Source organism: Delphinus delphis, chromosome 14 (assembly GCF_949987515.2).
Source record: "Delphinus delphis chromosome 14, mDelDel1.2, whole genome shotgun sequence".
Taxonomy (NCBI): Eukaryota; Metazoa; Chordata; class Mammalia; order Artiodactyla; family Delphinidae; genus Delphinus; species Delphinus delphis.
The window spans coordinates 47659524-47681336 of record NC_082696.1 but is presented as its reverse complement, the minus strand read 5'-3'; the positions used below and the strand labels follow the sequence as shown (position 1 = coordinate 47681336).

General features: G+C 36.8%; 1 protein-coding gene across 4 annotated transcripts in view; it reads right to left on the bottom strand.

Annotated features, from left to right (window-relative positions):
* REV3L (REV3 like, DNA directed polymerase zeta catalytic subunit) overlaps positions 1-21813 on the bottom strand; it is a 187375-nt gene that overhangs the window by 161097 nt on the left and 4465 nt on the right. The window contains exon 2 of one of the 4 annotated variants that reach the window (XM_069541357.1): positions 16330-16457. The exons of the other annotated variants lie outside the window; for them this stretch is intronic. The gene's annotated coding sequence lies outside the window, so the exon portion shown is untranslated. The remainder of the gene's footprint in view (positions 1-16329; positions 16458-21813) is intronic. 4 annotated transcript variants of the gene reach the window in all.

The window sequence follows — 21813 nt, the reverse complement described above, 5'->3', positions numbered from 1 at the left end:
TACTCCCACTAGAAAGAACTCAATTTTAAAAAGACTAAACCAGAACCAAATGTTGATGAGAGTATGGAGAAAATGGACCTCCCAAACACTGCTGGAGGTAATGCAAAATGATATAGCTACTTTGGAAAAGAGTTTGGTGGTTTCTTATGAAGTAAACTTATGACCCAGCAATCCCACTCCTAAGTATTTATAAGAGAAATGAAAATATATATTCATACAAAGACTTGTACATGAGTGTTCACAGCATCTTTATTCGTAATAGACCAACATGGAAACAACCTCCACATGTCCAGCTCCCAGTGAATGGTATATCCATATAATGGAATATGACTCAGCAGTATAAAGGAACACACTACTGATACATGCAACAATGTGGATGAAGACACAAATGACTACATACTGTATGACTGCATTTATACGAAATTCTAGAAAAGGCAAAACTATAGTAATTAGACCAGGGGTTGCTGGAGGTGGGGAGGAAAAAAAAAACCACTTAGGATACTGCCAAGGTACTCAATGTGTCACTTGACAATCATCCTGGACTTGAGCAGGAAAACAATTCCAAGTAGAGGAAAAAGACCCTTTGACCTTACCAAGTCTGAAATTCCACAATGCAATACTACTTCTGTTTCACCAATATATACTGGTTAGTAGCAGGTGACAGCCACTTCAATTTTAATTTCTATTTGTAATATCATAATAATATTTTCTTTAAATATGTGATTTTTTAAAGGTAGATACTATGTTTCCCCCCTTTACTTTATAAACTAAGTTGATTTGTTATAGATTTTCCTATGGGCTCTCTCTGACTGTGCCTTTTTTTTTTTTTTTTGCGGTACGCGGGCCTCTCAATGTTGTGGCCTCCCCTGCTGCGGAGCACAGGCTCCGGACGCGCAGGCTCAGCGGCCATGGCTCACAGGCCCAGCCGCTCCACGGCATGTGGAATCTTCCCGGACTGGGGCACGAACCCGTGTCCCCTGCATTGGCAGGCAGACTCTCAACCACTGTGTCACCAGGGAAGCCACTCCTATGGGCTTTCTCTGTACATCAATTTCAAACATCTTTAAAATCAAGTACTACCACGTCAAAAGAAAACAATTAACAACGAAACTAAACAACATTAGAAACAGCAGAGAAGAAAGTTGAGTAAATAGGTCAAGGTCTTTACCTTCATGAGGTGGTTTTGTTTTTTTTTTTTGTTTTTGGTGCCACAACATATACAAAATTTACCATCTTAATCCTTTCTGAGTATACAGTTCAATGGTATGAAGTACATTCACACTGTTGTGCAACCATTATCACCATCCATCTCTAGAACATTTCTTTCCATCATCCCAAACTGAAACTCTGCACCCATTAAACAACAAGTCCCCATTTCCCATTTTCCCCCAGCCCCTGGTAACCACTAATCTACTTTCTTTCTCTATGAATCTGACTATTCTAGATACCCCATATAAGTGGAATCATACAATATTTGTCCTTCCACTATGAGTTTTTTCTACTAATTTTTATTGCATGTCTAGGCAACAAGCACTAAGGACACAAAGACTGGCAGCATACTGCTGTACCCTCATGAAACTTACACTCTAAATAGGGAAGCCAGACAAGTCAATATGATAACTGCTCTAACAGAGATACAAGTACAATGACAGCACAAAGGAGCAATCAACTCTGAGTTGACTGAAGTCAAGAGAGCTTCACAATAGAGGTGATATCTCAGGACAGTTTTGAAATATGAAGAATTCACTGAATGGACATGGTCATTCCAGTCATCAAAAACATTCTATGAGGGACAAAATTATGCCAGGCACTCCACACCCAGAACAGCCAGAGTTCCTGCTTTCCTTAAGGTAAAAGCAAATGCAGAGCCATGAAATATGCATCTGGTCAAGGGCCAGCAGTTCAAACTGAAGAGCAAAGTGCTTGGGGAGGAAGATGAGGCTACAAAGGCACTCAGGTGTCAGATCATGGAAAAGTTTTATATCATCCAGAGTTTTACTGAATACTGCAGGCCAATTTGACAACTTCAGAGTATATAACAATCAGAGGCGGCTCTTCCTAGTACACACTCCTAGGATAAACCCAAAGGTTTTTATTTCATATGCCTGGGGTGGACCCCAGAAATTTACTTATAATAAGTACACCAGGTGATTCTAAAGCAGTTATACCCATGGACTACTTCTGGGGAAATACCTCTGTAGAATATGGGAAGCTAGTGATGGCTTCAAACAGGAGAATAATGTGAATAGTTTATATGTTTGGGTTTATTAATTTTCTCCCTAACTACAAAGTGTTTTTATTCAAAACATATAAAAAAACACAAAAAAGAAAAACATTACTCAATTCTACCACCTGGAGATAAACAGTTCATACTCTGATGTTATTTGTTTTTCTCTGTGTTTACAGTATGTACATTTTTTAAGGCTTTATTGAATTTGTTACAATATCGCTTCTGTTTCATGTTTTGGTATTTTGGCCACAGGCACATGGGATCTTAGCTCCCTGACCCGGGATCAAACCCACACCCCCTGCATTGGAAGGCAAAGTCTTAATCACTGGACTGCCAGGGAGGTCCCTACATTATATACGTTTTTAAACAGAAGGATCATACTGTACAAACTACTTTTTTTTTTTTTTTGTGGTACGCGGGCCCCCCACTGCCGTGGCCTCTCCCGTTGCAGAGCACAGGCTCCGGACATGCAGGCTCAGCGGCCATGGCCCACGGGCCCAGCCGCTCCGCGGCATGTGGGATCCTCCCGGACTGGGGCACAAACCCATGTCCCCTGCATCGGCAGGCGGACTCCCAACCACTGTGCCACCAGGGAAGCCCTGTACAAACTACTTTGAAGCCTATTTTCTTCACTTAGTCATGCAAGTGGACATTTCTCCCTTCTATTCTTTCTTAGTAAGATTTTTGATGACTGTATAGCAGACCATAGGTACCATATAGGTATAACCATCCCTTATTTTTAAACATTTAGGTTAGCTGTTTTTCACCTATTTTCCTGTACCACTGTCAATGTCAACATTTGGATGGTATCTGGGTTTAAGAAAGATCACGTTAGTGACCTTATAAGGATTAGATGTGAAAAAAGGTGAAGTTAGGGGACTTCCCTGGTGGCGCAGTGGTTAAGAATCCACCTGCCAATGCAGGGGACACAGGTTCAATCCCTGGTTCAGGAAGATCTCACATGCTGCGGAGCAACTAAGCCCGTGCTCCACAACTACTGAACCTGCGCTCTAGAGCCCGCGAGCCACAACTACTGAGCCCGCATGCTGCAACTAACTACTGGAGCCCGTGCACTCTAGGGCCTGCGTGCCACAACCACTGAAGCCCATGCACTTAGAGCCCGTGTTCTGCAACAAGAGAAGCCACCGCAATGAGAAGCCCACGCACCTCAATGAAGAAAAGCCCCCGCTCACCGCAACTAGAGAAAGCCCGCGCACAGCAACACAGACCCAGTGCAGCCAAAAAATTAAAATAAGTAAATAAAGGTGAAGTTAAAGGCAAGGTGAGAGGCTATTATGATGGTCCAAGCAAAAATAATGAGTCCTCAATTAAAGTAGTAACAACAGAAATGGACAGAGAATGGATGTGAAAGTCCATAATCTACAATACATGTAAGGGTTTGCCACCTGTTTAAGATAATATACAGAGAATTCTTCTTTTCTTCAATAAATACTTACCAAAGCCCTATAATGTATCAAAGAATAATTATGGAGAAAAAAACGTATTACGATTTAAAAAAAATCACCATACATGTTTCACTTTTCTTTTCTGTGTGTGTACATATATCAATATGCGTAGGATCAGATTTCCAATTGCATTTAAGTAATTCAGAGTATTCCTTTTTATCGGAGGAAAAACAATTCCATGTTCCAGTTCTACAACTGCAAAAGTAGAGCCAGAAAATATCACAGTTGTCAGCAAAAGCCTAACCCTCTGTTATTGAGTCTATGGTGGGGCTACAGTGGGAATTTATCATACTAAACAAGAAACTGCCCATGATGAAGTTTACTCCAATTTTTTAAAAGAATCTGTATATACTGGGGCTTTCTGCCAAAAAAGAAAATTCTTCTTGCACTTGGCTCCTTGTCCTTTGATGTGACTATTCTCCAATATCAAATTAGAGATATCCTCATTTCAAAATCTGCCAGCTACTGGGACATGGGTCAAACAAAACACTTTTCCTCTCTGTGAAAAAGTAAAATTTATCAATGACAAGAAATCTTATTATGTAAAGCTGAGATCACACAAAAATGCTTACAATGAACTAGTTCATTCCCCCAAACAATTTTTGTAAAGATACTAATACCCATTCCACACTATTAAGCTCCAGATTTCAAATGTAAGTGTTTTTTTTATGATTAAACTTTTAGACGCTTGAAGCAGACATATCCAAAGACTCTTTTTTTGGGGGGGGGGGTAAGTCTGACACACCTCAGTGGATGTAAAGGAAAAAATCAGAAGCATCTCTTGCTTTCTTCTAAGATAGTATTCCTTTTTATTCATCTACCTTATAATATGAAAAGAAACTACATAAGTCTCATCTATTACTTTTGATAATTCAAAGCAACTTGATCTACTCAAACAAAATATTTTTTACTCTTTGAAATTTCCAAGCTTTAAATTTGTTTTACTTAAACTAATTGTTTTATTAATTTTTAATGATCTTGAAAAATCTCTCCTTTAAAAGGTATCCCATTTATACCTCCAAACCACTTTCTCAAATAACAGGTTAAAAAAAACAAAACAAAATAATCCTAATTCTTACTTATACTGTAACTAATGTCTACGTAATTCTATACAGTCCTAGGAGAGTAAAATAAACATCTGGGTCTAGCTACTTGGTAATATGTAATATTACTTTCTTATTCCAAATTAAATATGTAAAGTTATAATAACAACTGAAACATAATTCAAAATGAAAATCCAATGAATTTCAAGTGATTAACATAGAAAAATAAGAATATGTTTCGGCATATAAAACTAAAACATACCTTACTTCATAAGTTACTGGAATTATTACATTATATTCTATCTTCACAATAGCAACAATTCTGGACCATATCTCATAGTACACAAATCGAATCAGACTGGTTTTAGTTGGGACAAAAATTACTACAAGTTTATATTTTACTAATAATCTGAAAGATCTCAGGACATGACAAAAAGTATATGCCTCTATAGCATAACTTCACATTCTGACATATCAATACTTAAGGAATGTCAACAACAACTATTATCATGAAGGAAATCTCCCTAAAGATAAATTTCATCATATGGGGGGGGGCAGGGAAGAGTGGGAAAAAAACAGAAAAAACCCAGAACAAATTACACAAGAGCTATGAGAGACAGTAGCAGAGTTTAGTCCAACCATATTATTAATTACATTAAATGTAAAAAACCTAAACACATCAATTAAAAGACAGACTGTCAGACTAGGTAAACAAGTAAGCCCAACTACATACTATCGACAAGAAACCCATTTTAAATATAAAACCAGAAGTAGGTTGAAAGTAAAAGGATGGAAAAAGATATGTTAGGAGACAATTCTCCATGGGTCTGTACTGTGGTAGGTGTCTTTGAATCTACTTCTCAGTACTTGACCTGCAACTATCTCCCAACTGCAATTACTCCTTATTAGTAGTGAATAAACTGGAAAGTCAGGAATCTGTCTAATGCCAGCATCTATTAAATTTGTGGCAAGTTAACTTGTTAGCTTGCAAGAACGTAAAAATCTCAGCCCCTTCACAATTCTTGACATGATATACCATGTTAAAAGCTAATTAAAAGAAAGCTGGAGTGGCTATATTAATAACAGACAAGGAAGACTTTCAGAATAAGGAATATTACTAGGGATTAAGAAGCCATTTCACCAAGAAGACATAATAATCCTAAATATGTAAGAACCCAACAAAAGCTTCAAAATACTTTAAGCAAAAACTGATAGAACTGAAAGAGAAACAGGCAAATCCACAAGTTGGAGACTTTAACATTCCTCTCAATGTATGATAGGACAAGCAGATGATAAACATACAGAAAAATTCAACCTTACTAGTGAGAGAAAATATACAAACTCACAATGAGGGAGATCATTTACACCTAAAAGAATTCATTTAAAACTTAAGTTTGACAAATCTAAGTGTTAGTGAAGATGGGAACATCAGAAACTCTCATACATTGCTGGTGGGCATATAAGTTGATAGAACCACTCTGGAAAACAATTTGGCATTACCCAATAAAATAGAGATGTACACATCATACCACGGCAATTCCACCCCTAGTACAGCCATGATAAATTCTTATACACATGCTCTAGAAGACACGTACAACAGTTTTCATAACAGCATTGTCAGTAACTGGGGATCAAAAAAAAAAAGACCAGGAAACAATTCAGATGCTCACAGATAGGAGAATGAATAAATAAAATTGTGATATACTCATATAACACAATACTATACAGCAGTAAAAAGGAATGAACTACAGCTATATAATTCAACATAGGTGATTCCCTAAAACATAATGTTGGGCTGGGGCAGGGGGAAATCACAGAAGAACAGACACACATAAATAACTCTAAAAAGATAAAACCAAATAATATATTGTTTAGGGATATTTACAAATGAGGTAAAACTATAAAGAAAAACAAGGAAATGATTAACCAAAATTAGATAAGAGAGGAGGAGGCAATCAGAGACTTCAAAGATATTTGTAATGTTTATTCTGGGTAGTAAACAGATTTTTTAATATTCCTTACCCTATACATATTACAGACATTCTCATATTTATTATATATTTATAATTTAAAATTCTTACTAAGAATAAGTAATAAGTACAGCTTCACTCAGCAAATACTGAAAACAAAAAAAAAAGTTAAATAAAATCACCAAATACAAGAACACCATGAGATGCACGTGACCCAAAGAGGCCACACTAGATACTGGTTATACTTAGCAAGATATAAAACAACATGCCAGCAAGGCAGTGTCAGGTAGTTATTCTTCAGTAGGAGTCTTCACAGCAATTCAGGGAGTATTCTCTTTGGCCCCGCAGGTGGCAGGTCAGGTAAAAGAGAACGCGATCACAAGGACCGGTGTAGTAACTACCCTAGCTTGGAAGTACCGAATAGTAACCACCAACTCCAGTCCTGAAGACATAGATTCCCAGCCTCACAATAGACTCGCTCAACTATAAGAGTTATCACATCCAGGAAAGCCCAAAGCTGTTGCCTCCCACTGGTATTTACAGTTTATTCACAGTCCTCCCAGTCCATATGTACTTTACTAATCATGATTCATTATCACCAAAAGCAAAGGTGCTTGGTTACACAACTGACATTCTATCTCTATCAGGTTTCTAGGTGAATAAAGCTAGAGAGTTAACCCAAGACCAAAACAGTCCAGGGAAAAAAAGCTACTAATTCTTTACTCACAAGAAGTGAGGAGATTAAATTTAGAATGGCACTAAGCTAAACATCTATTTATATATTTCACTGAATCTAAAATGCCAATGATTATAAGACGTTTTTTTGTACTACTAAGAAAGAATATGCTTCCAATTAAATATGGTGCGTCACTGATGGTAAGACCCATCCCAATTACTGAGATGTAAAATTGGTGGGGGGGGGGCAGGATAAACATCTTAGAATCTATGAAATATAAAATAACTCTTCCAATTTTTCACTAAAATATTTAAGATATACAGCACTATTCTCTACCTTGGAAATATAATCTGCTCAAACAGAAACCAGTTCCCTACTAAAATCTTTCTAAAATATGTAAGGTTGTATTTTCTCGCTCAATACCAAGGTTATATTTTCTCACTCAATACCTCTCTTTCTTCATCTATTCTAAAAACACAGTTCCTAGTATCAACAAAACTGATGGGGCATAGCTCTCTCCATTCTGGATGTTAAATGAGCTTCCCTCACTGATAAAAACCACCAGAAGTCCTAAGGGCCTTTACGACCTGGAGACTTTCATGTAATGCTCTGGAGAAAAGAAAGATAGAAAGACAGACAGACAGACAGAAAGAGAAGACAAAAAAACAGACAGAAAGAAAGATCCTCAGGTTATCTGGGAATAACTCTGCTCCCACATGACAGAGACTGTGCAGTCAGAACAGGGGAAAACTCTTAAACCTCAATCCAGTACGGGCATACTAAATGAATGTTTTCATCTAAGTGGGCTGTGCTCAATTATTAGCTCTGTATATCTGGGAAGGCAAGTCTATCAGTTTATAAGCAAAAATGAAGATAATCAATTGGACTTTCCAAACTCTGCCTACTTGTAAACATCAGGAGTGGATAAATAGCCTCTTGTTCATAGAAGGATAAACTTGGGACCTATACAAACATTCAGCACATCTTCTTAAAATGCCAAAGAAAAGAATCTGTGATAATTTACATTAGGAAACAGAAGAAATGTAGACAGTATCTCTGCTGTGTTCTCGATAAGACACAAGAACATACAGTTTCTGTGAAACATCTTTTATAAGGAAAAATGATCAGTTACAAAAGGAAGGAATAGGGGCTTCCCTGGTGGCACAGTGGTTGAGAATCTGCCTGCTAATGCAGGGGACACGGGTTCGAGCCCTGGTCTAGGAGGATCCCACATGCCGTGGAGCAACTGGGCCCATGAGCCACAACTACTGAGCCTGCGTGTCTGGAGCCTGTGCTCCGCAACAAGAGAGGCCGCGATAGTGAGAGGCCCGCGCACCGTGATGAAGAGGGGCCCCGCTTGCCACAACTAGAGAAAACCCTCGCACAGAAACGAAGACCCAACACAGCAAAAATAAATAAAATAATTTAATAAACTCCTACCCCCAACATATTCTTTAAAAAAAAAGGAAGGAATAAAAACACAATAGAGATACGCAGACTAAGATATAAATGGCACTCTAAGAGATAAGGAAAAGGAAAGAAATATAAACAACAAAATTAAAATCCATACTGGAGATGAGAAAGAATAGAATCTGTATTACAGGAAAATATATCAGTAATGTAAGAAGATGAAAACAAAAAGGATCATCAAGAACGTGAAAGGACAAAGTTAAAAATAAGAGGGAAGGCAGGTATAAAAAAGAAATGTAAACCAATCCACAAATAACAGGTATTTCATTAATTTAAAAACAAAATAGCATAACAAATGGCATGAAAGCAATAATCAAAGGCATAATAGAAGAACTATCCCAAAATAAAAAACACCAGGGCTTCCCTGGTGGCGCAGTGGTTGAGAGTCTGCCTGCCGATGCAGGGGACACAGGTTTGTGCCCCGGTCCGGAAGGATCCCACATGCCACGGAGCGGCTGGGCCCGTGAGCCATGGCTGCTGGGCCTGCGCGTCCGGAGCCTGTGCTCCGCAACGGAAGAGGCCACAACAGTGAGAGGCCCGCGTACTACAAAAAAACAAACAAACAAACAAACAAAAAAACACCAGCATCTCTACATCAGAAGGACTTTCTTATCTCAGTCAAAATTCAAAGACACCAGAATAATGTTTAGAGAATTTTAAAGGAAAAGCCTGGGACATAAGAATACCATTTTGAGCCATGCTCACATTAACATGTACACACAAAAAAAGCCATTTTCAGATATTCAAGGATTCAGAAAAGTAAACCACCTGGATATCTCCTGAAAAATAGTACGTGGAAATGTATTTGAGGCAACCAAAAAAAAAAAAATTAAACCTGGAACTCAAGAATGGGTATAAATGGTGTGGTATACATAGATGAGTGGTGGTGCTCCATACAAAATTAATACATAGAGGTAAGTCTAAATTGTTCTACTGAAATTTAACACATAAGCTAAATATTAAAGAGAAGATATACCGTTTAAAACATTCAACATTTATAAGTTAAAGACTCAGAAGCTGAGAGTATAAAAATTAAAACAAGCTAAATTCCTTGTATTACATAAAAGAAAATGTTTCTTATTTGTTCCCAAATTTTATCATTAAAACTACATTTCTGTATATATGCTTTTAAAAATTACTGTATCATGCTTAATAAAGCACATAAGAGTTTATGCTGCAAAAAACAGAAAGCAAAGAGTAAAACAGAATTATTTAAAAGTATAAAATTATAGGAGTAAAAATCAAATACATCAATTACAGCAAATTTTTATAGTTTAAAACCTCTACTGGAAAGATCCTCAGATGGGGTTAAAAAAAATGAAATGACTTAAGAAGAATTAAAAATAGTGACAGGCAATTATACAACATGTAAATAGTCAAACTAAAAGGAAATAGGTAATAATTTTGATGTGAAACAAGAAACAGGACTCAAGAAGAAAATTAAAAGGTCTCGTTAGACTGATTAAAAAAAGATATCTAGGGCTTCCCTGGTGGCACAGTGGTTGAGAGTCCGCCTGCTGATGCAGGGGACATGGGTTCATGCCCCAGTCTGGGAAGATCCCACATGCCGCGGAGCGGCTGGGCCCGTGAGCCATGGCCGCTGAGCCTGCGCGTCCAGAGCCTGTGCTCCGTGATGGGAGAGGCCACAACAGTGAGAGGCCCGCGTACCGCAAAAAAAAAAAAAGATATCTACAGTGCTACTCAAATGCAGTCTATGACAAAGCTGTTTGTTATAGGTTTGCAACAAGCAAGTATCAAACTAGAAACTTTTACAGAAATTTGACAGGAATTCTATACCTGTTTAATAATATAATAATAAAAAAAGGAAGCTTGTTGGGTTTTCTTTCTCATTTCATTTTTCTAGTAATTCACTTTTTTTTTAAAGAGGTGGATTTTATTTTTAATTTATTTATTATTTATTTATGGCTGCGTTGGGTCTTCGTTGCTGCGCGCAGGCTTTCTCTAGTTGCGGCGAGCGGGGGCTACTCTTCATTGTGGTGTGTGGGCTTCTCAATGTGGTGGCTTCTCTTGTTGCGGAGCACAGGCTCTAGGCATGCGGGCTTCAGTAGTTGTGGCACATGGGCTCAGCAGTTGTGGCCTGCGGGCTCTAAAGCACAGGCTCATTAGTTGTGGTGCACGGGCTTAGCTGCCCCGCAGCATGTGGGATCCTCCAGTACCAGGGATCAAACCCCTGTCCCCTGCACTGGCAGGCAGATTCTTAACCACTGCACCACCAGGAAGTCCCTAGTAATTCATTTTTAATGTATTTTAAAGAGCTATCAGAAAAAATTGATTCTTCACCACAATTAGTTTGAAAAGTACTGCTATAAAAGACCTATCAGGGCTTCCCTGGTGGCGCAGTGGTTGAGAGTCCACCTGCCAATGCAGGGGACACGGGTTTGTGCCCCGGTCCAGGAAGATTCCACATGCCGCAGACAGGCTGGGCCCCTGAACCATGGCCGCTGAGCCTGCACGTCCGGAGCCTGTGCTCCGCAACGGGAGAGACCACAACAGTGAGAGGCCCGCATCCGGCAAAAAAAAAAAAAAAAAAAGACCGATCAGTTATAAAGCTTTATGTGCCAATAACACAACATCAAAATATACAAAAGTTAAAACAATTAGAGATGCAAAGCGAAAGTGAAGAACAAAATAAAGTGGGAAAGTCTCATTCCATGACAGAACAGATTAAAAATAAGTAGAGAATGAAAACAAATGATGAAAAAAAACAGAAAACAAATTATGAAATGTCACATTTCCTTCAGGAAGTCATCTATTATAAGATGTACCATCAGTTTAATACTAGCTTTTCAGGAGAAAAAATTACTGTGTTAAGTGTACACATTGTGAGATGTATTACAACCTCAGAAATATTAGAATTTTTTTAAAAGAATCAATCAAGGAAATAATAGTATGTCAACAATTTGGTAACAAATAAATAGAAAAATTTAATTGTCGATGAAACATTTATAAAGATACTGATGATATAACAGACCCTAAAGAATACCTTGACAACTTTGAAAAATTAAAAACCATGTAAAGCATGGCAAAAAAGGGTTTTCTACTATTCCTCACTATGAATCACTTAAGGATTCCTGTCTGGTTTTGCTTTTTTTGATGCTGCTGGGTAAAATGATTATGAAGAAAGGGTTTGCCAACTTTAAAAACTTTTGAGAACTACATTAAATGACTTAAAACATGCTAATCTTTTTAGCCTTGCAGTTTTCTATTCCACTTTTATATAGAACTCAAGGGAAGAAGTCAAAGTATTTCATAATGTCAGATGCTGCATATATCATAAATGCCTCTGCTATCCTCTTCCTGCCTCATTACAATCTTATTAAAAATGTAGGATATTATTTGGGTAATGGGTAGCATTACTGCTTTCTCAAAAAAGGTCACAGTCTGTTTGTCTTTCTTCTTTGTGGCCCACTGGAAAAACAACAGCCAAATGTAGCCACACTAATATAGCTATATGGTTGATTAGGTAAAGGCTGGCTAAAGAGATAAAGGGTTATACGAGGGCACTGCTTGAAACACTACCACTTTATATATGTGTGTATACTGTACACATTACACACAAACACATACACACAATGCACACTGAACTAGATAACACTCAAAGCAACATTATTAACAATTTATTTTAAGTAACAGAAATGTATTTTCCGCCTATGCTCTACAGTCAATCATCTAAAAATTACCCTCCAAAGGATGATCCTACTTCTTGGACTGGTCTGTCAAAAGGAGTGGTCTCATGATAGTACCAAATTTAGAAGAGAAAAAAGTATATCAAAGATAGGATCCTTTTGAAACTTTTCATTTTAAGTCAGGGTTTTGAAAGGTAAGTTCTCTAAATAAGTGTTCTTCCATTCCCAAAGCTAATACTTAAACCTAACCTCAACTAAATGTGTTCTAAAAGCGTCATTTAAGATACAAACTTTGTTATAAAATGAAAAAAAATTATTTAAATAAAATGTATTTACCATAAGAATAAAACTAGAAAAAATATTTGCAACTCAATTCACAGATATAGACCAATTTTCCTAATATATGAAGAGCTCCTTGGAATCAGTAAGCAAAAGACCAAGACTCACAACAGAAAAGTGGGTAAAAGATAAACGAGTGGTATCCTGAAAAAGAAATACAAATGGCTCTCAAGTATCTGGAAGGACATCCAATCTCACTCATAATAAAAGAATGCAAATTAAAACTACACTGAGATCTATAATTTTTATCTATTAGATTGGTAAAGATCAAAACATTTGAGACCATAACCTTGGTGAAAATATGGAAGAAGTCTCATTACTGCTGGTGGGAGTACAGATTGAAACAACCTCTGTATTATATAGTTCTTCTTACTGGAAGAAATCCTTGTAAGACATTTAAAAAAGGTAGTACATAAGATATGTTCAGGCTGGTGTGAGCTGTGGGTCATTTTAAAAAATTTGTTAGTAATTGTCTGCTTTTATAGAATACTGTTCATATAATGAAGCAGACAGGTGGACAAGTTTAAGAAACTTTGATGATGAACACAGTAGTATTGCTCCATCTGCTCCTCACCTCATGATGGCCTACTGTGCACTTAGTGGGTGATCAATTAAATCTGCTGGGTGAATGGGACCAGGAATGATGCTGAAGGATGATGAGAATGGAATAAAACAACTGAGAACAAGAAATTAACTAAATTTATCTGAATTGGTAAATAAATTGCTTAAACACTATACTTTTTCAAGAGTAGCGCACTGTACACTGACAAATGTTTTCTGAAAAATGAGTCGGCCATCAACAGAGGTATAGCAGATTGTTGCAGTAATGGCCCCCTAATGAGTCACACACTTTTAGGAAATTCCTCCCACACAGACTCTGGGCTTGGTCATGTGATTTGCTTTGGCCCATCAGACAAAATATATGAGGCTTGCCTTCACTTGCTGCTCCTACAAATCCTACTACTGCCTCCACATGAAGGCTAGCCTTCTGGAGACACATGGCTCTCTGCCACCCCAGCACCAATATCCAGACATAGGAGTGAAGCCATTCTAGGCCAATTGGCTTCCAGACGACCTCTCAGCTGATTGCAGCCGCATAAGCAAGCCCAGCCAGAAGCAGGAGCAGAAATGCTGAACTGAGCCCTTGCCAGAATCATGGGCTAACAAATGGCTATTGTTTTTTGGGTTTTTTTTTTTTTTTTTTTGCGGTACGCGGGCCTCTCACTGCTGCGGCCTCTCCCGCTGCGGAGCACAGGCTCCGGACGCGCAGGCTCAGCGGCCATGGCTCACGGGCCCAGCCGCTCCGCGGCACGCGGGACCCTCCCGGACCGGGGCACGAACCCGCGTCCCCTGCATCGGCAGGCGGACCCTCAACCACTGCGCCACCAGGGAAGCCCATGGCTATTGTTTTATACACTAAGTTTTGGGGCAGGTTTGCTAAACAAAAACTGATACAAGTGGGGAGGTGAACAGGATTAGTGGCCAAGGAAAATTTTTGTTTTGCCTGTTTCTGCTTTTTTAAATTTCACAATGAGAATATATTCATATATTATTTAATTAACTTATAAAAATATTTTATATCAGACTGATATTATAGTAAAGCCCTACCATCACCTTATAAACACATACACATAAAAACAAAATAATTCAGTTCAAATGATAACATGAATCTGAGAGGAAACATTAATATTGCTCAGGAAAAAAAGGGTCAGTACAGAGTAGCAGGGTATATTTATTACAAAAAACATTAATGAATAAGAATACATTCATGGTCACTGTCATGTCTCAGTAATGGCTATTATCAGATTCTGGAAGTGTTAGGAAACATACGTCTCAGATTCTGCTTCTCTGCTTCTTCTGTTTAGGCAGGTAATGGCCTAATACATGTTCCCTCATTTTAATTCTCACATGCTATGAGGTAAACATATGCTGAATAACTTCAGGCAAAAGTTAATTAATCTCTTCATGCCTCATTTCCTCAACTGTAAAACGGAGATAGTAGTAACTATTTTATAGAGTCATGAAAATTAAAACACTAGAATAAGGTACACAGTAAGGGCTCAATAAATGGTCTATAACCTCTGTTAGTAAAATGATGTAACCTTAAAGTCTTTTGACTAACTTGGCTTCTATTTTATAATCACTAAGCAACATCAACCAAAGTGTGATTAATCAAAATTAATTTGAAAATATTTCTAATAACTTCATGAAAAAAACCAGAAGACAATGCTATTAAAAAACAAAACAAAAGAAAACCTGGAAATATATGTAGAAAAAATATGGTGAAGAAAATTGAAACTCTAGGCAATAATAAATTCATTTGGTCCACATTCCACAATACTAAATGGGTTTAAAAACCAAAGGCTTCAATTTTTGTGTGTGTGTTACTAATTCACAAAAGACAAAAAAAGAAGAGAGCGATAGTTCCCACCGTCACCTTTACTATGATCTCTGGCGCGCACACACTTCCAACTCATTCTATCATCATTTTAAAAAAAGAAGGCACTACTAATGGCTTTGGAAAATAAGGCTCTTTCACAAGAAATACACTTAACCTAAACGGCAGTATTGGAAAACTGTAGTTACTCCTTGATCAATGGCTTAACACTGCCCTTTTTCAAGGCAAGATCAGACTTGGATAGTTTTCTGTCTCTCTCTCTCTCTCTCTCTCTCCCTCTCTCTCTCTCTCTCTCTATATACACACACACACACACACACACACACATCAACAGTTTAAAAAGAAAAATCAGGCCTGGGTAGGGTACTTATAAAACATAGCCAATTTTTTAAAAGTGTTTTAAACCAGTAATTACCTAGACTTAAGACATATGAGTCAGTGACCAACTGTAAAGAGCCTTACACCACAATGTACAGGTATTTTAGTTTGTCCTATTCTGAGGAATGAATAAATGCTACAAAAATTCCATTTTTCACTTCAATTCAACTCAAACATTTTAAAGAGTGCTTGGTATATAGCAGTAATGTGGCAGATTCTGGAGTTAGAAGGGGTAGAAAGAAAGTAACAGTTATGTTACTATATATGCCAGATATGTGCTGCTTACCATGTTTAATCATAATAATCCAATGAGGTAGAAATTATTAAAACTCACTTTACAGAGGAGGAAATTAAGGCTCACAGAAATAAAATAACTTATCCAGGGTTTCTTAGCAGCAGAAGGCAGTGTGGAGGATCCTGGGGTAGGGGTGAGGGGCAGGAGGCACACGAGGGTAGTGCCATATGACTATTCCTACAGACAAACACAACACTCAGTGTAGTCAGTCCTTTATCAGCCATGTGAAAAGAGGCTAGGACTGTGGAAGACCAAAGAGGTAATCTTTTGGGAATGGGCAAAGGAGTCACAGAAGGCTTTAAAGTGGTTAATATTTGAGTTGTTACTTTAAGGATGAGTAGATTTATCAACTTCAATGCCAAGGTTCACCCCCACCTCCCCTCATCCCCAATATATTAACCAAAATAAATTACTTACTTGAAATTGAGAAAAACAATTTTGAGAGAAATCTTCCTCAGATATATTATTCCATAGTTTTAAAACAAATAATATGATGACAGTTTAATTTTTAGGTTGCTTTTATGTGGCTTGTCTTGGTTTTTATTCTGAAATGAAATTTAGATTAGTCATTTTCTTGTTCTGAGAAACTAGGAGTATGTCAACATGTTTTAACTTCACATTTTTTCACATATCAACATGTATTCTTACTTACAAACTCTTTCATTTCACCATCTCAAACAAAACCTAATTTAATGTATAAATTACTTTGAAGTATAAATATATATGCAAAATAAGATATTTCTTTTAATCCTTGTTATACTTCCTTGGTAGTTGTAATAAATGGAAGAAAAATAGAAAACTCTTGTTAATCTGTTATATACTACACAAGCATTTTTGAGGTAACATGCTTTCTTTTATTCTTTGAATCATATATATAGTAAATGCTCTCTTAACCCAAAGAAAATTAAATAACTGTCCCCAAGGAAATTGACCTCAAAATCTTAGTACTTCCCACAGCTATCATCTAAAAAGAAAACAGAATTGGACCAAAAAACCCTAAGTTTTCAGAAGACAATTACTGCCCTTTTTCCTCCAAATTTACTTTGCTAGGCATATATTCAATTTCTGCTGCAGAAAACAGTCCAGTTTGCCAATACTAATTAAGCAAAAAAATATTTTTCACTTAAAAAAATGAAATACTTAAAAATCTACAGAGAACTGGAAGAAACACAGAAGATCATCTGGAAAACTTAAAAGAAATGACAAAAAAATAAACAAAAAACAAACAAACCCCACCCAACCACACACCAAAAGGTTACATAGCTGTCACTAAGAGGGTTTTACTTATAATTTGTTTTGGTCTCAAAATGCATCTACTTTATGTCTAGACAGTGAAGTGTTTTTCTTTAAATTGCCTAAGACACCTACTCCTGCCTTATCTGTATCTTATCTGGAAACTATAAGTTAACACAATTTTACCCGAAGTTTAGTGTACCTTAACTCCCATTATTTATTTCCTCTCTTATTTAGCATCACTGTGGTGTTAAAATGGCAGCCAGGTACCGAAGTGACATATACCATCCTGTATCCCGTATCTTAATAAGTTTCTAAGTATTTCTCTGAAATATCTAAGGCTAATGGCAACTTTCTTTGAAGCCTATTTAACCCCAACCTACTTAAACCCCAATCATTTTTCACTCATTTTTAATTGAACAAATTCTAATCCAATAAAAAGCAAGACCAGAAAAAGTTTAATTACAGCACCAGAGGAACTTGAAAGGTCTCCTGATTCATTCCCCTTTTCTTTGGAAAACTATATACATACAATTCTAGTATCAATTTTTGTTTATATCTGTCCTAAATTCCTCTTGTTATAGTCTAACCTTTATATTATTCTTTAAAAGGAGATAGCTACAGTTATCACAAAACAAATCCTACTATATAACCTAGTCTACAGGAAGAGTCTAAGCACTATCGGACACAGCAGGCCCTCAAAGATTTCTAAACTGTGTACGTGCATTTTTTTTCCTCTTAACGTCTGTATGTTCGTCTTTCAATTATAACCAATGCCGTTCCAATTTTCCCTCAGGTCTGGGGAGCCAGTGTGAGGCAGTAAGGGCCGAGTCAAGATCCCCAGTTTTCAGACCCAGCCCCACACCAACCAACTGTAAAGTGGACAAATCCCTGAGCTTATCTATCTAGATATCAGTTTTCTTTAAATAAAATGAGAGAATTTCACCAGAACAGTGTTTCCAACCCCTTTCACACTGTAAATAATATTTGTTCAGCACACTGGCCAACAAGAGGGCATTTGGAGGCATCGACATGGTACTTGATGAAAAAAATTTATCACATTTTCTTTATATAATTATGGAAGAAATTTTTTAATTTAAATAAAATTTGTAACAATATGAATGAATTTCAAATCCAACCTTTTTCACATCAGGAGCAATATTTCAAAATAACAATGATGATTTACTTTTTCAGAACATACATGCACTATTAGGCAGTCACCTTGCAACAAGCTAAATGGCACATCAAACAGCTAAGAGAATCCAATACAGGCAAAATTCAGGCGTAGAGCTAGGCCCCCCAGTGCAACATCCCTGCTACCCAGTCCTCTCATCATCAGTGGCTGCACCTTGCACTGGATGACACACTCCTCAGCACCCAGAATACAAACTCCAATGACAGCTCCACGATCCTTTCTTGACAAGAGGCAGCTGCATACTCTGGCTGGCTGAAGTAGATTCCAAGTAGTAAAGCACCTTCTTTAATGTACTTAAAGTATCAAACAAAGCAATACCTGCTAGTTATGCTCATCATGCTCTCTGCTTACAGGAACCCCACACCCTACCTTCAGACCCCACTCAACTAGTGCCCAGAGCCACATAACATCAACTGGAAGCTCTGAATTAGAAGACCTAAAATTAAACAGTAAAATTAAAACCTAAAATTAAACAGTACTGCAGTAATCATTTGACAACTATTTAGGACTACTATGCCCTTTTATTTTTGTTCTTCCTTACCAATTCTTGCAAGCACAACATAACCTAAAAAAATTAACTCTGAACAGGTATCCCATGCACATGGCAAAAAACATCCCAAAGTTACCAAACAGTAAACTATAAAAAAATTAGACTCCCACCTTTGTCCTCTAGGCCACCAGTTACCCTCACTGGAGGCAACCACTGTTACAAAACTCTCATGTATCCTTCCAGATATATGTGTACAATATATATACTTATAAATATATATTTATATTTTTATTTACATATATTTATATATTTTATACATACATATATATTTTTTAAGCCACACAAATGGCAGCATACCACACATGGAGTCTTGCATCTTGCTTTTTTTCCTCTTAATATATCAGACATGGCACCACAGCAGTACACATAGTGTTGCCTCATTATTTTAAGGACTGCCTAGTATTCCATTGAATAGATATGCCATAATAATACTTAACTACTCCCCTACTGGTTTATGTTTAGGTTGTTTCCAACCTTTTGCAATGACAAACAATGCTGCCACACATATTCTTATATGTTCATTTAACACATATATAATGTCTTTTAGAGGATAAAATTCTTGAATGAAGTTGCTAGATCAAAATATACATGAAAAAGTAAAAAAGAACTTAAAAAAAAAAAAAAAAGGGAATTCCCTGGCGATCCAGTGGCTAGGACTCTGGGCTTTCACTGCCAGGGGCCCAGGTTCAATCCTTAGTAGGGTAAGTTCCCACAAGCTGCGCGAAACGGCCAAAAAAAAAAAACCACCACTAAAATATACGTGCATTTTTAAATTCTGAAAATGATTTACAAATTGCTTTCCATAGAAAATGAACATTTTATACTCCCACCAGCAATATATGAGAATGCCCATTTCCCCTTCCTCTCACCCTCCCCAAGTTATACTATGTAATCAATCTTTCCTAATTAGATAGGTGATAAATGGTATGCTGTAGCTTTAATTTACATCTTCATTATAATAAAATTGCACATCTTTTCATATGAATTCTCTTTGCTCACTTTTTCTACTGGATTGTTTTCTAGGAGCTCTTTGTATATTAAGAGGAAATTAGTCCTTTGTGAAAAGTGTACAAATAATTTTTACTAGTCTACTCTTCTTTTAACTTTATGATTTTTGTCATTATACAGAATTTTATTTTTACGGTGTAAAATTCAGCAATCTGGCTTCAGTTCTGTTTCATACTTTGAAAGGCCTTCACCATTCCTAGATTAAATTAAAATAATTATCCTATGTTTTTTGTTTGTTTTCACATTTAAATCTTCTCACTTATCTGGAAGCCAACACTTTATTAAAGAATTCTTTCCACTACTGACAGGAAAGGTAGCATCCATTATCATACACTAAGTTCTTACATATATTAGAGTCTCTGCTCTGTTTCATTGCTGTCATGTGCCAAAGCCATCCTACTCTGCAAAACATTTTAAAATTAAAATCAGTTTACATATAAATGAGTATAATAAAACTAGAAATTACTGGTTTTCTTTAATATAAGAATCATTTTGCAGTTCCTAAACTGAATTTATATAATCAAGTTTAACACTATCATCATGCAATCATGCATTTTAGTTGATACTTATTTGGGAGCCCAATATCAACCTCAAGTCTTTTTCCCATATTTCTGACAGCTTTTCCTTAATTTTGTATAGTTCCTTTTTCCAAATTATAAAATCAATACATGTTCTCTGAAGAAAATCTGAAAAATACAAAATACACCTCCCAGTGATAACCAACCTTTATATTCTGGTGCATTTTTTCTGCATAAATGACTATTTTGCAAACTGATTTTTTTCATATAATATACTGATAGCATTTTCCCATATTATTATATATTATATTATAATCATGAAAACATGACTTTAATGACATAAATTCTACTAAATGAATATGCCCAATTTATGTAACCATTTCTCAGCTGTTGAACATTTGGGGCTGTTCCCTGTTATGCCTATCATCTATTGATTAATTCTTGCAACAAATGCTTGAGTTTCAAGCACTGTGGTCAGCACTGTCTGTATAATGGTGAGCAAAAATGAACGCATTACCAGCATTTATGGAGGTTACTGGGAAAAACAAACAATCTCCAATGTATATAAAAATTACAACTATAGCAAGCGCTATGAAGGAGAGTTTATGGAGCTTTGAGAGTCTATGGAAGGCTTCCCTGAGGAATGACAAATTGGAGTTTAGGTGAAGGAAAAGGAAAAACGTTCTAGGCAGAGGGAACAGCAGGTACAAAGCCCTCATTGAGGGAGGAGCATGGCAAGAATAAGGGACTGAAATAAGGTCAATATGGCTGGAACATAAAGAGCAAGGCAAGAAGGACATGGCTCAAGCCATGACTGGATAGAGAGGTAGGGACCAGACTGTGCAAGACCTTGTAAGACATGTAGATGCCACCACATAAGACATGTAGCTTTGTCCTTATCCTAAATGCAATGGAAAGCTACTGAAGCATACCAAGTAGTATGGTGATATAATCAGGTTTGCATTTTGAAAAGATTCCTGATTACAGTGTAGAAAACAGATCAGAAGGGAACAGAATAGATTGGGGTAGGCCAAGATTAGGAGGCTGTTTATTGTAAATGCATCCAAAAATGCTAGTAGTTTAGACTAGGGTGGTGATGGATAATGAAAGAAGTAGATGGATTCAAAAGATAATCAGATTTTGCCAAAAGATTTACATTCATAGATTAAAATCCCTAAAACTGGAATTACTGGGTCAAAAAACAACATTTCAAGGATTCTGATATGCATTGCCAAGCTGCCCAGCCAAGAGCAGTTTTCTTTCCATTTGTGAATTACCTTGTATCTGTTCCTCTATCAGAATTTTAATATTCTTTTGAAATTGCTTTAAAATGACTTAATCCATACTTCCTTCATGAAGCCTTCCCTGACTCCCCTTTTTGCCTGCTAGGTGGTCAA